The sequence below is a fragment of the Sciurus vulgaris genome (assembly GCF_902686455.1).
Source record: "Sciurus vulgaris genome assembly, chromosome: 1".
NCBI classification, from domain to species: domain Eukaryota; kingdom Metazoa; phylum Chordata; class Mammalia; order Rodentia; family Sciuridae; genus Sciurus; species Sciurus vulgaris.
Window position 1 is genome coordinate 212,179,081 of NC_136461.1, and position 13,909 is coordinate 212,192,989.

The window sequence follows — 13,909 nt, forward strand, 5'->3', positions numbered from 1 at the left end:
ACAATTTATTTATTTATTTATTTATTTATTTATTTATTTATTTTGAGGGTACTGGGAATTGAACTCAGGAGCACTTAACCACTGAGCTACATGCCCATGCCTTTTATTATTATTATTATTATTACTATTACTATTATTATTATTATTATTATTAGAGACAGGTTCTTGCTAAGTTGCTCAGAGCCTTGCTAATTTGCTGAGGCTGGCTTTGAACTTGTGATCCTCCTGCCTCAGCCTCCTGAACCACTGGGATTACAGGCCACAATATTTTCTATGATCATTTTCATTTCTGGAAGGTCAATAGTAAATTTCCCTCTTTCGTTCATGGTTTTAGTAAGTTGAGTCTTCTCTATTTTTCTTTCGGTCAGTCTAGCTAAAGGTTTTTAATTTCATTTTTCCACAAAATCAACTTTTGGTAATCTTAATTTTTTTCTACTGTTTCTGTACTCTCTATTTAATTTATTTCTGCTATAATTCTTATTATGTCTATCTTCTGCTGTTTTGAATTTAGTTTGCTCTCCTCTGCTAGTTTCCTAAGGACAAAGGTCAGGCTCTTGATGTAAGATATTTCTTCTTTTCAATGCAGGCATTTACAGCTATACATTTTCTTCATATATCATATGTTTTGGTAAGTTTTATTTTTGTTTTTATTCATTTTAAAGTTTTAAAATTTCCTTTTAATTTCCTCTTTGACCTCTGGGTTGTTTAGGAATGTTTTTTAAATTTTCACATATGTGTGAATTCCGCAAATTTCCATCTATTTATTTCTAATTTGATTCCAGTATGGTCAGACAACATATTTTGTATTAGTTCAGTTCTTTAAAAATTATCAAGAAATTGAGGAAGACCTTAGAAGATGGAAAGATCTCCCATGTTCTTGGAGAGCAGAATTAATATTGTCAAAATGGTCATACTACCAAAAGTGCTATGCAGATTCAATGCAATTCCAATTAAAATCCCAATGATGTACCTTACAGAAATAGAGCAAGCAATCATGAAATTCATTAAGAAGAATAAGAAACCCAGAATAGCTAAAGCAATCCTTAGCAGGAAGAATGAAACAGGGGGTATCGCAATACCAGAACTTCAACTATACTACAAAGCAATAGTAACAAAAACAGCATGGTATTGGCACCAAAATAGACAGGTAGATCAATGGTACAGAATAGAGGACATGGACACAAACCCAAATAAATACAACTTTCTCATACTGGACAAAGGTGCCAAAAATATGCAATGGAGAAAAGATAGCCTCTTCAACAAATGGTGCTGGGAAAACTGGAAATCCATATGCAACAGAATGAAACTAAACCCCTATCTCTCACCCTGCACAAAACTCAACTCACAATGGATCAAGGACCTTGAAATCAGACCAGAGACCCTGCATCGTATAGAAGAAAAAGTAGGTCCAAATCTTCACCTTGTTGGCTTAGGATCAGACTTCCTTAACAGGACTCCCATAGCACAAGAAATAAAAGCAAGAATCAACAACTGGGATAGATTCAAACTAAATAGCTTTCTCTCAGCAAAGGAAACTATCAGCAATGCGAAGAGAGAGCCTACAGAGTGGGAGAATATCTTTGCCAATCATACTTCAGATAGAGCACTAATCTCCAGAATATATAAAGAACTCAAAAAACTCTACACCAAGAAGACAAATAACCCAATCAACAAATGGACTAAGGATATGAACAGACACTTCACAGAAGAAGATCTACAAGCAATCAACGAACATATGAAAAAATGTTCACCATCTTTAGTAATAAGAGAAATGCAAATCAAAATTACCCTAAGATTCCATCTCACCCCAATTAGAATGGCAATTATCAAGAACACAAGCAACAATAGGTGTTGGTGAGGATGTGGGGAAAAAGGTATACTCATACATTGCTGGTGGGGCTGCAAATTAGTGCAGCCACTCTGGAAAGCAATGTGGAGATTCCTTAGAAAACTTGGAATGGACCCTCCATTTGACCCAGCTATCCCACTCCTTGGCCTATACCCAAAGGACTTAAAATCAGCATACTACAGAGATACAGCCACATCAATGTTCATAGCTGCTCAATTCACAATAGCCAGACTGTGGAACCCACCTAGATGTCCTTCAATTGATGAATGGATAAAGAAACTGTGGTATATATATATAGACAATGGAATATTACTCAGCCATAAAGAATAATAAAATTATGGCATTTGTAGGCAAATGGATGAAATTGGAGAATATCATGCTAAGTGAGATAAACCAATCTCAAAAAACCAAAGGACGAATGATCTCACTGATAAGCGGATGATGACACATAAGGGGGGGTGGGAGGGGGGCAAGAATGGAGGAAGGAGGGACTGTATAGAGGGAAAAGAGGGGTGGGAGGGGTGGGGGGGAGGAAAAACAACAGAATGAATCAAACGTCATTACTCTATGTAAATGTATGATTATGCAAATTGTATGCTGTTACTCCATGTACAAACAGAAACAACATGTATCCCATTTGTTTACAATAAAAATAAATTTTTTAAAAATTATCAAGGCTTGTTTTAGCCAGGTGCGGTGGCACATGCCTAAAATCCCTGTGATTTGGGAAACTGAAGCAGGAGCATCACAAGTTCAAGCCTGGGCAATGTAGTGAGACTCTATCTCAAAAAAAATTTGTTTTAAATGACTGGGGATAGAGCTCAGTGTTAGTGTGTCTCTAGGTTCAATCCCCATTACCACACGCACACACACATACACACACACACACACACACACAATTGTTTGTTTGTTTTGGAGGATTTTTTTTTTGTGGGGGGGGGTACCATGGATTGAATTCAGGGCTCTAACATATGATCTATCCTGGAAAAAGTTCCATGTGTGCTTGAAAAAAATGGTATTCTTTTGTCATAGGGTAGAATGTTCTGCTGATGTCTGTTAAATCTAACTGGTTTAACCTAGGTTCACTAAAGCCTACATTAAAATGTGAACACTGCCAACAGGAGCTTCCAACCACTGGAGCTGGTCCACCAAGACGCCAGGCTAACATTTTGATGGCTGCTATTCAAGGGCCCAGAAAGAACGGTTTAGAGCAAGACCCCAACCTGAGGGGGCTCTCCCAGGAGACCAGTGGGAGCAGCGCCCGTGCTGTCTCTTTGGGAAACTCCTTCAGATAGGGATGGGGCATAACCTTGTCTATATTCTCTTAATTCTTTTCATCCTGATGAGCGGGACCACATCAGGATGGAGGCCAAAAAGACCTTTAAAATTCTATTTATTTTTTTGAGTTCATAATTTTGATCTGGTGCACCTAAGTTAATTTTTGATCAGACATATTTTATCCAACCATTAAGTTTTCTTAACACTCTGTTTCATTCAGAGGCCAATTTACAAGGGTTAGCTCTCAATCTAATGGGTTTTTAAAAGTAAGCTTTAAGGCCTTTGTCTGTTTGTTTTATATGTACACCAGTGTTTTGTCATATCTACATATATTTAGTACCAAAATTGACACACAAACTCATAAAGTAAAATTTAAAAAATGGATCCACATGCCTTTGATTCACATGATTTAAAAGGTTTTTAAATTGGGTAAACAAATGTATGACTTTCAAGTTATTAAAACGGTTTTGTTTCTAGGTGATCAAAAAAAATGTTAATGTCTATAAAATGTCTAATATTCATTGTTTCTAGATTTTTCTTCGATAGGGAAGAAATGACTGATGCTGACCAATATGCTTCTCTGACATCTTAATTTTTTTAAAAACTAAATTAGATTTAACATACATAGGATTGATCATGGATGCGTTTGTTAGAGACATCTGATTGGTTGAGACAGTTAAAATGCTAACTGTTAAATATAACATCAAGTACTCTTAACTCCTTAAATTCCATAGGGTGACATACTTAAAACAGTTTTGGTGTTTTCATAAATTGGTAAATAAAAAGAGGGTTTAAAATTATGTTCTCACTAAAAACAAGGTTACTTAAAGTCTCAACAAGTATTATTCTATATAAAGGGTCCAAAAGTTTCAACTATATTTAAATAGAGTTCTATAAATAACAAAGTATTTCATCTTATTAAAATGGAGTAATTAATCTAAATTCAGAAGTTTACAAAGGTTGTTTCAGAATATAAATTTTAAAAAAGGGGATCAACAGATTTTAAAATATTTAAAGATTCTAAATATAAAAATATATTTAGTAAAAAATGTTTCTAGGTAAAAAAAGTCTTTATGTGATAAAATAAAGCTGTAATACATCTAAATAAACAGGAAGAGGGTCTAATAAGGAGATTTTTTTAAATGTAAATTAATGGTAAATTTTAAAAGGTTTATGTGTATATGTAAGTAACACAACAGTTAAAACTATTCAAGATTTTTTTTCCTAGGATCAAATATTAATGTTTGATATAAATATAACTGATATAAACCAAAGTTCAGTCTATATGCTAAAATGACCAATAATTCTTAAAACATTAATTTACTCTTAACATTGTGTCTGTTAAGTTTTATTCCCTAGAGCAACTAGTCTTAAAAATTGAGGGTTTGTACAACTCTGGTTAAACAGCAACTGTTATTTTACAGTATTATACTATATTACAAAGTCTAAATTTTCTTTAAAAGCTAAACTTAGTTAATATAAAAACATCAATGTAATTATGATTCTATTACTCTTCTTTATATATTAAATGTATTCATATCTTCAAGGTATACAAGTTTTTAAAAGGTTTAAAAGAATATTTTATCAAGCTGTTATTCTCCAACCTAAAGTTGTAATGGTAATTTTAAACATCAGAATGAGAAATTTCATTAGGGATTTATTTATATCATTTAATGTTCTGTAACCGGACCTGAACCTTATGTTACTTTCTACACTGGGATAAAAATGTCAGTGTATTTCTAAAAGATAATTAGAGCCTGATCTGTTTAAAGGTTAATATCATGAAACAGGAAAACATTTTGCCACTTTACTACACAAAAGGAAAGTTAAAAGCTCTCTCAGCTGTCTTTGATTCATGTTTTAGAGTAATATCATACTGTGTTAACTAACATTCGTATGGACTTAGCAAACGATATATGTAAACTTTATAAAATTATATTTTAAAAAAAGATGAAGATCAGCTTCAGAACTAGACCACTTTACCTAAGATTTGTGAAGAGCCCACCTTACCTGAGATAAGGCCCTGCCTCCCACCTCACTGCATGTTACAGTGGCTCCAAAATAAGCCAGACTTCAGGTCATTTAAAGTTATATTCAAAAGCTTGGTTTTTTTTGTTGTTGTTGTTGTTGTAAAATTACTGTGATCTCACACAGGGGATATAATATACAGCTCAGCCAAAATTTAAGATAGCTATTAAACAACTAAATATGTTTTTACTGTTGTTAATTCCATTTTGTATTTTCCTTGTAAACTCTGTAACTGTTGACCGATTAATGTTTTGCAGAGGTACTGCTTCAAGAAAAAACAATCTGAATTAATTTGAGAGAATAAGCCATCACCTATAGGACAGAAAATACAGATCCCAATTAAATAAAAATGGGTAAATGACTGTAAAGTCATAGACATTAAAGTTAAAGCCCAGCGCTCTTACTGTATGAGGGGTGAGACTGACTCGCTGGATGTTTAAGATCAAGACTTAAAGATTGAGATTAAAATAAAGGGGCCAAGAGAATCAATATTTGGCTCCTGCCCTCAGAGTCGGCCTGAATCCAGGGAACAAGAGAACTTCTCTAAGGAACTTTGCAACTCTGGGTCACACGACCTCCCGATCAGGGAGACTGATGAGACCAAGAGGATGAGAAGCCAATCAGTGCACCTGCTGCAGAGGAGGGTCCTTGGAAAAGTGGGACATCCCTGATGCTTCCAAAGGAGGCTGCCTCATCAAGGAGACCCTAGGTGAATGGCACTAAAGGAGCGAAGAAGCTGCTCTCAAGTTCCCCAAGAGTGACCTCGATGGGAACTCAGTTGACTCTTAACAGCAGATAGGAACAAGGTCAATTTGACCAGCTTGATCTTAAACACCTAGCAAAAACAGTTAAAACTATAACACAGTCATTCCTGGACATTTTTAAAACAAAACAATAGTTATTTTAATGTAACTTGAGATGTACACTTGTGTTAGCTCCCCAAAATAAGTAAAATGTGAGGTGACAAAAAAGATCCTTAGACGAAAATGACTGATAACTATCAAGAGAAACTGCCAGAGTTATAAGTTTTTAGTCAGTTTAAGGCTACAGATCATCCTAACCTCCGATACAGGTAGAGTTAATCAATGTTTGCGAGTACGATTCTCTAACCCTAAGTAACAAAAATAAAGGGATCTCTACTAAACAAAGAGATCATGCCAATAAAAAGATATTTTACAAAAGTCAGACGGCATTAGGTAATGTAACTAAATGTTGTGTTTACATTCCTGATAACTCCAACAATGCTAAAGATTTATAAGTAAGGCCTTATCCTCTCCAGCCTTGTTAGACTTTCTTAGGCCTTTTTATGCGAACAAGGTCTCAGCTCTTCCACCTCCTGGTAAGAGATTATTGATTTCTATCTTCATGATATTCACTGACATGTTCCAGATGCTGTTTACTTTGTACTCAGGTTTTCTTGTTTCTTTCATAGAACAAGACTTTTACCCCTAGATTGACCCAAATTCTAAGAAGGGACTCCAAACTGCTTGCCCCACCCCATGTCACCCCCTCTCAGCTTGAAGCAGCCAGAGCGGTCATCACCCTTTTTCCTTACAGCAGTAAAAAGTCCCTAAAATTAGAGGGGTAATAAAAAAATTTAAAAGACAGTCAATATAGATAGGTAAATTGGGTTAAATCACAAAAATAAAGGCCAGTTTGGGTCCAGAAAGTTGGAGGCAAACGACCTCTGAGGATTAAAAGGTCAATGCTTCCAGAGCCCTGCCTCCACCCTTCCCAAGAACCTGCTCCTGCTCCAACCTGCCGTTAAGTCTCTCAACAGGTTCAACTTATGAGAAAACCAGTCCCAAGAGACCACTGATTTCCAACACCCAGTCCAGCCAGGAGACTACATCTACATCAAATGGTTCCAGAAAGGACTAAACCTGGCTGAATGGAGGGGACCTTACTCACAACACGGACTCATCACATCTGAGTCAAGACAACAGAAAGTGGACAGCCCTCAGAGACCCCAACCACTGTCTAAAGATAAGACTGAAAAATATTAATTATGTTTTTTCTCTTGCTTGGAGTACATCAGGAATAATTCCATGCCTGGCTCTTCAGCTTTTCGAGATTACCAAATGGGACGAATTCTGTGTTACCGTTCACATCATTCCCCAGGTGCACTATTATGATGGGGAGGGAGGAAGGGAACATATGGGGTTAACACATTGATCTGAACGAGCAGCCCCTGTCTTAATTCCCCTCCTAGTTGGAAAGGGTATAGCCAGCCCCACAGTTGTAGGGACCACTGAACTCATTACAGGAAACCAAAATTTCAAAACCTTAAGTAAACAAATAGATCTAAATTTAAGTGAATTTAAAAAAACCTCTGTGAGCCACTTAAAAAATTCCCTTGATTCACTTGCTGAGGTAGTTTTACAAAACAAAAGAGGGTTAAATTCACTGTTTTGTTTTGTTTTTTGTTTTTGTTTTTTTTTTTTTTTTTTTTTTTTTTTTTTTTTTTTTTTTTACTGTCATGCCATATAGACTTTAATAAATGTCAACAAAAATGAACCAAAAAAAAAAAATCCTTGAAAACATCAGGAATGTGAAGTCGGCACACGCCTGAGCGGCTCTCCAGAGGCCTAGTCTACTTCTTCCATGCGTGACGTGTCGTCATCTCCTTCCAGGGGCGGCATCGCTTCTGTTACAGCAGCGCTGGTATCATCAGCAGTGGGATCATCTTCATCGATACCCAGCCCAAGTTTGATCATCCTGTAGATCCTGTTAGCATGGGTCTGGGGATCTTCCAAACTGAAGCCAGAAGACAGGAGTGCAGTTTCATACAGCAAGATGACCAGGTCTTTCACAGACTTGTTCTTGTCAGCCTCTGCCTTTTGCCTCAAGGTCTCGATGATGGAGTGGTCAGGGTTCACCTCCAGGTGTTTCTTGGCTGCCATGTAGCCCATTGTCGAGTTGTCTCCTAGTGCCTGAGCTTTCATGATTCTTTCCATGTTTGCTGTCCAGCCGTATGTGCTTGTGACAATACAGCATGGGGAGGTCACCAATCGGTTTGACACAACCACCTTTTCAACCTTTTTCTCCAAGATGTCCTTCGTGACCTTGCAGAGGTTTTCAAACTTTGTCTTTTTCTCTTCCTGTTTTCTCTTCTCCTCTTCATCCTCTGGAAGCTCCAAGCCCTCTTTGGTGACAGACACTAATGTCTTCCCCTCAAATTCCTTCAGCTGTTGGACACAGTACTCATCGATGGGCTCAATCATGTAGATCACTTCTAAACCATGCTTCCGAAGACGCTCCACAAAGGCAGAGTTAGCGACCTGACCTTGGTCTCACCTGTGATATAGCAGATGTGTTTCTGATTTTCTTTCATTCTGGTACAATAGTCCTTGAGAGAAACCATCTCATCCCCAGAAGCAGACGTGTAGTATCGTAACAGCTCTGAAAGCTTCTTTCGATTCTGAGAGTCTTCGTGTATTCCAAGCTTTATATTTTTAGAAAATTGCTCATAGAATTTTTTGTAGTTCTCTTTATCTTCTGCCAGTTCAGTGAACAGTTCTAGGCATTTTTTGACCAAATTCTTTCTGATGACTTTCAAAATTTTGCTCTGTTGCAACATTTCACGGGAAATGTTTAGAGGAAGATCCTCAGAATCTACCACTCCTCTAATGAAGTTCAGATATTCAGGGATTAGCTCCTCACAGTTATCCATGATGAAAACTCTGCGTACATACAACTTAATGTTGTTCTTTTTCTTTCTGTTTTCAAAAAGGTCAAAAGGAGCACGTCTTGGGACAAAAAGAAGGGTCCTGAACTCCCACTGTCCTTCAACGGAAAAATGCTTCACTGCCAGGTGATCTTCCCAATCACTGGTCAAACTCACAGAACTCTCCGCACCCTCATTAGGGATGTCATCAGGATTTCTGGTCCAAATGGGCTTTGTTTTTTGAGCTCTTCCTGATCAATGTACTTCTCCTTGATTTTCTTCTTTTTCTTCTTGTCACCATCCTTCTTTTCTTCTTCTTCTTCATCAGAACCAACGTCTTCGATTCCGGGTTTGCCGTCAGGCTCCTTTTCTTCTTTTTCTTCAGCCTCGTCATCACTGACTTCTTTGTCACGCTCCTTCTCCACAAAGAGAGTGATGGGATGGCCGATGGGCGGCATGCTGCTTCACGATCTCCTCTTCTTTCCTCCGAGCACTCAGTGTGGTCTTCCTTCAGATGCAGGATGACCTTCGTCCCACCACCCATCGGTTCCCCTGCGTCAGTCCTGGCGGTGAAGGAGCCCCCAGCGGAGGACTCCCAGGCCTACTGCTCGTCGTCCTTGTGTTTGGTGGACACGGTCACTTTCTCCGCCACCAAATACGCAGAATAAAAGCCGACTCGGAACTGGCCGATCATGGAGATGTCAGCGCAGCCTGCAAGGCCTCCATGAACGCCTTGGTCCCAGACTTGGCGATAGTGCCCAGGTTGTTGATCAGGTCGGCCTTGGTCATGCCGATTCCGGTGTCCACGATGCTGAGGGTTCGGTCCCGCTTGTTCGGGATCAGGTTAATGTGCAGCTCCTTCCCCGAGTCGAGCGTGCTGGGGTCCGTCAGGCTTTGGTACCTGATCTTGTCCAGGGCGTCCGACGAGTTGGAGATCAGCTCCCGCAGGAAGATCTCTTGGCTCGAGTAGAAAGTGTTGGTGATCAGCGACATCAACTGCGCGATCTCCGCCTGGAAGGCGAAGGTCTCCACCGCCTCCTCCTCCGTGGGCTGGTCTTGGGTCTGGGTCTCCTCCGGCATCTTGGCTAGTCGACCGCACGGGATCCGCGGCGTAGCAGCACCAGGACGCTGAAGCAACTCAAATTCACTGTTTTTAAAATAAGGAAAAATCCTTCCTGGGGCTGCGGGCGCACGGATCAGGCCAGCGAGCGAGCAAGCAGACTTGGCCGTCTTCTGTGTGCATCTCGGTCGGAGCTGCTTCCTTGCCTCCGCTGCTCTGGAGCCAACCCTGCGCTGGCGGCTGCTCAGCCTGGGTAGGACGAGCTCTCCTGTGCTGTCTACACCCGCGCCCCTTCCCTCCTCACAGGTCAGGGGAGGTGACGAGGGTGCCTGACCTGGGTCGCGAGAAAGAAGGGGTCTGAAAGATGAACAGACCAGCCACTTTCCACTGACTGGTAGCCATGGCATTCACTGAAAGAGTCAAAAGCAGTGGCAGCAGGAGCCCTCAGCCAACAGATCACTCCCTGCCTCTGGGGCCCTCACATGGACTGACTGCTCCCTGCCGCCAGGACCCCCAGACCGACTGATTGCACCCGGCCTCCAGGATCCCACAACCACACCAAACACACCCAACCTCCAGGACCCCTGCCTGACCAACCGCATCCCGCCTCCAGGACCTCCAGCTGACCCCGTCCACCCCTGAGCTGCAGCTCCCCATTTGCCAACACATTTCGAAGCCAGAGCATCCATCTCGGATAATCCTGGAAGCCGGAGCTCTGATCTTTGGGTGGGGAAATCCCATCCTGAGATGCCTGCTGGAGACTTGAAGCTCATTGTCAGGTACCTCTCATGCATCAGGCTACTGAACACTGGGAGGTTTCATTACTATATGATTATTATACTGTAGATTTCCTTTTTTCTCCTTTTTAAAAAAATTTAAGTTTTTATTTCTTTACTTTTCTAGCTCTCTTTTCCTTTTGTTTACCTGTTCCCTCAGAGTCTCTTTCTCCCTTTTTTTCATGCTAACATCCAATTTCTTTTGATTACACTCTCACCCTTTCTATTTTCTAAAACTTCTGTATATTCTTTTCTTATGCCATTAACAGCTACATCCTACATCCCTCTGCATCCTCTTTGTCCTCCATTAGAAACTGCAGACCTTATTGCAAACCTGTTTGTTTTACCGAAGATAATATTTGAACTCATTTTGTTTATTATGACAATTTTGTTATTGTCCCCATAGGGGCTATTTGGTCTAGGATTGCATAGTGTCTGATTTGGGCACTGCTAATATTGATCTCCCCTTAAAGAAAGGGTTTTGGAAACCTATAGGGCCACTATAAGCCTATAGGGGGAAATCTGCAATACCCCAGATCTGCACTGCTAGAGGGGAAGATACACGAATAATGCAAAAAAACAAGGGAAGAAAATGATCCAAACAAATCTAGATTCTATAGTAATAGAATCCAGTGACAGTATGGTAGAAGAAATGTCAGAAAAGGACTTCGGATTATACATGATTAAGATGATTTGTGAAGGAAAGGATGAGATATGAGAGCAAATGCAGGCAACGAATGCTAATACAATAAGCTGAAAGAGCACCTGCAGGAAGCAAAGGATCATTTCAACAAAGAGATAGAGATTCTCAAAACAAACAAACAGAAATCCTTGAAATGAAGGAGACAATAAACCAAATAAAAAACTCAATGGAAAGCATCACCAACAGACTAGAACATTTGGAAGACAGAACCTCAGACAATGAAGACAAAATATTTAATCTTGAAAACAAAGTTGCCCCAACAGAGAAGATGGTAAGAAATCATGAACAGAATCTCCAAGAACTATGGGACATCATGAAAAGACCAAATTGAAGAATTATCGGGATTGAGGAAGGCACAGAGATACAAACCAAAGGAATGAACAACCTATTCAATGACATAATATCAGAAAATTTCCCAAACCTGAAGAATGAAATGGAAAACCAAATACAAGAGGCTTACAGAACACCAAATGCACAGAATCACAACAGATCCACACCAAGGCATATTATAATGAAAATGCCTAACATTCAAAATAAAGATAGGATTTTGAAGGCCACGAGAGAAAAGCATCAGATTACATATAGGGGGAGACCAATACGGATAGCAGCCGACTTCTCAACCCAGACTCTAAAAGCTAGAAGGGCCTGGAACAACATATTTCAGGCTCTGAAAGAACATGGTTGCCAACCAAGAATCCTACACCCAACAAAACTAACCTTCAGATTTGAAGATGACATAAAATCCTTCCATGATAAACAAAAGTTAAAAGAATTTACAAATAGAAAGCCTGAGCTACAGAATGTTCTCAACAAAATATTCCATGAGGAGGAAATGAAAAACAACAATGGAGGTCAGCAAAGGGAGGAGCTACCTTAGAGTAAAACCACTCAAAGGAGAAACCAAGCCAACTTAAAAACCAAAAATAAGCCAAATGACTGGGAATACAAATCATTTCTCAATAACAACCCTGAACGTTAATGGCCTAAACTCCTCAATCAAAAGACATAGACTGGCAGAATGGATTAAAAAGAAAGACCCAACAATATGCTGCCTGGAAGAGACTCATCTCATAGAAAAAGACATCCACAGACTAAAGGTGAAAGGATGGGAAAAAACCTACCACGCACATGGACCCAGTAAAAAAGCGGGGGTTTCCATCCTTATATCAGATAAAGTGGACTTCAAGCCAAAGTTAGTCAGAAGGGATAAAGAAGGATATTTCATACTGCTTAACGGAACCATAAATCAGGAAGACAAAACGATAGTAAATATTTATGCCCCAAACAATGGTGCATCCCTGTACATCAAACAAATCCTTCTCGATTTCAAGAATCACATAGACCACAACACAATAATTCTGGGCGACTTTAATGCACTGCTGTCACCACTGGATAGATCTTCCAAACAAAAAACAAACAAAGAAACCACAGAACTTAATAACACAATCAATAACCTAGACTTAATAGGCATATATAGAATATTCCATCCATCAACAAGCGGATTCACTTTCTTCTCAGCAGCACATGGAACCTTCTTGAAAATAGACCATATGTTGTGCCACAAAGCAGCCCTTAGGAAATGCAAAAAAATAGAGATGCGGCCTTGTGTTCTATCAGATCATAATGGACTGAGAGTAGAAATCAATGACAAAATAAAAAACAGAAATTACTCCAACACTTGGAGACTAAATAATATGCTATTGAATGAAACATGGATAACAGAAAACATCAGGGAGGAGATAAAAAAAAATTCTTAGAGGTAAATGAGAAAAATGGAGCAACATATCAAAATCTCTGGGACACTATGAAAGCGGTACTAAGAGGAAAATTCATTGCATGGAGCTCATTCAAGAAAAGAATAAAAACGACTGAGATACAGAACATAATGAGAAGCTACTTTGAAAATCTGTATTCCAACAAAATAGAAAGAACTGAAGACACTGACAAATTTCTAGAGACATATGCTCCTTCCACACTGAACCAGGAGGACATACACAATTTAAACAGATCAATATTAAGCAATGAAATAGAAGAAGCCATTAAAAACCTACCATCCAAGAAAAGCCCAGGACCAGACGGATTCTCAGCCGAGTTCTACAAGACCTTCAAAGAAGAACTCACTCCAATACTTCTCTAAGTATTCAAGGAAATAGAAAAGGAGGGTACCCTACCAAACTCATCCTATGAAGCTAATATCACCCTCATACTCAAACCAGGAAAAGACACATCAAGGAAAGAAAACTTTAGACCAATATCCTTGATGAATACAGATGCAAAGATCCTTAACAAAATATTGGCAAACCATATCCAAAAACATATTAAGAAAATTGTGCACCACGATCAAGTGGAGTTCATCCCTGGAATGCAAGGATGGTTTAACATCCATAAATCAATAAACATAATCCATCATGTCAATAGACTTAAGGATAAGAATCATATGGTTATTTCAATTGATGCAGAAAAACCGTTTGACAAAATACAACACCCCTTCATGCTCAAAACACTAGGAAAAAATAGGGATAGTAGGAAGATACCTGAACATTGTAAA

General features: G+C 39.1%; 1 pseudogene across 1 annotated transcript; it reads right to left on the reverse strand.

Moving 5' to 3' along the window:
• Positions 1–7,628: 7,628 nt before the first annotated feature.
• Positions 7,629–9,955, reverse strand: LOC306662291 (heat shock protein HSP 90-alpha-like; annotated as a pseudogene). Its single transcript has one exon. The product of its transcript is annotated as a heat shock protein HSP 90-alpha-like (transcript).
• Between the last annotated feature and the right edge of the window lie 3,954 nt (positions 9,956–13,909).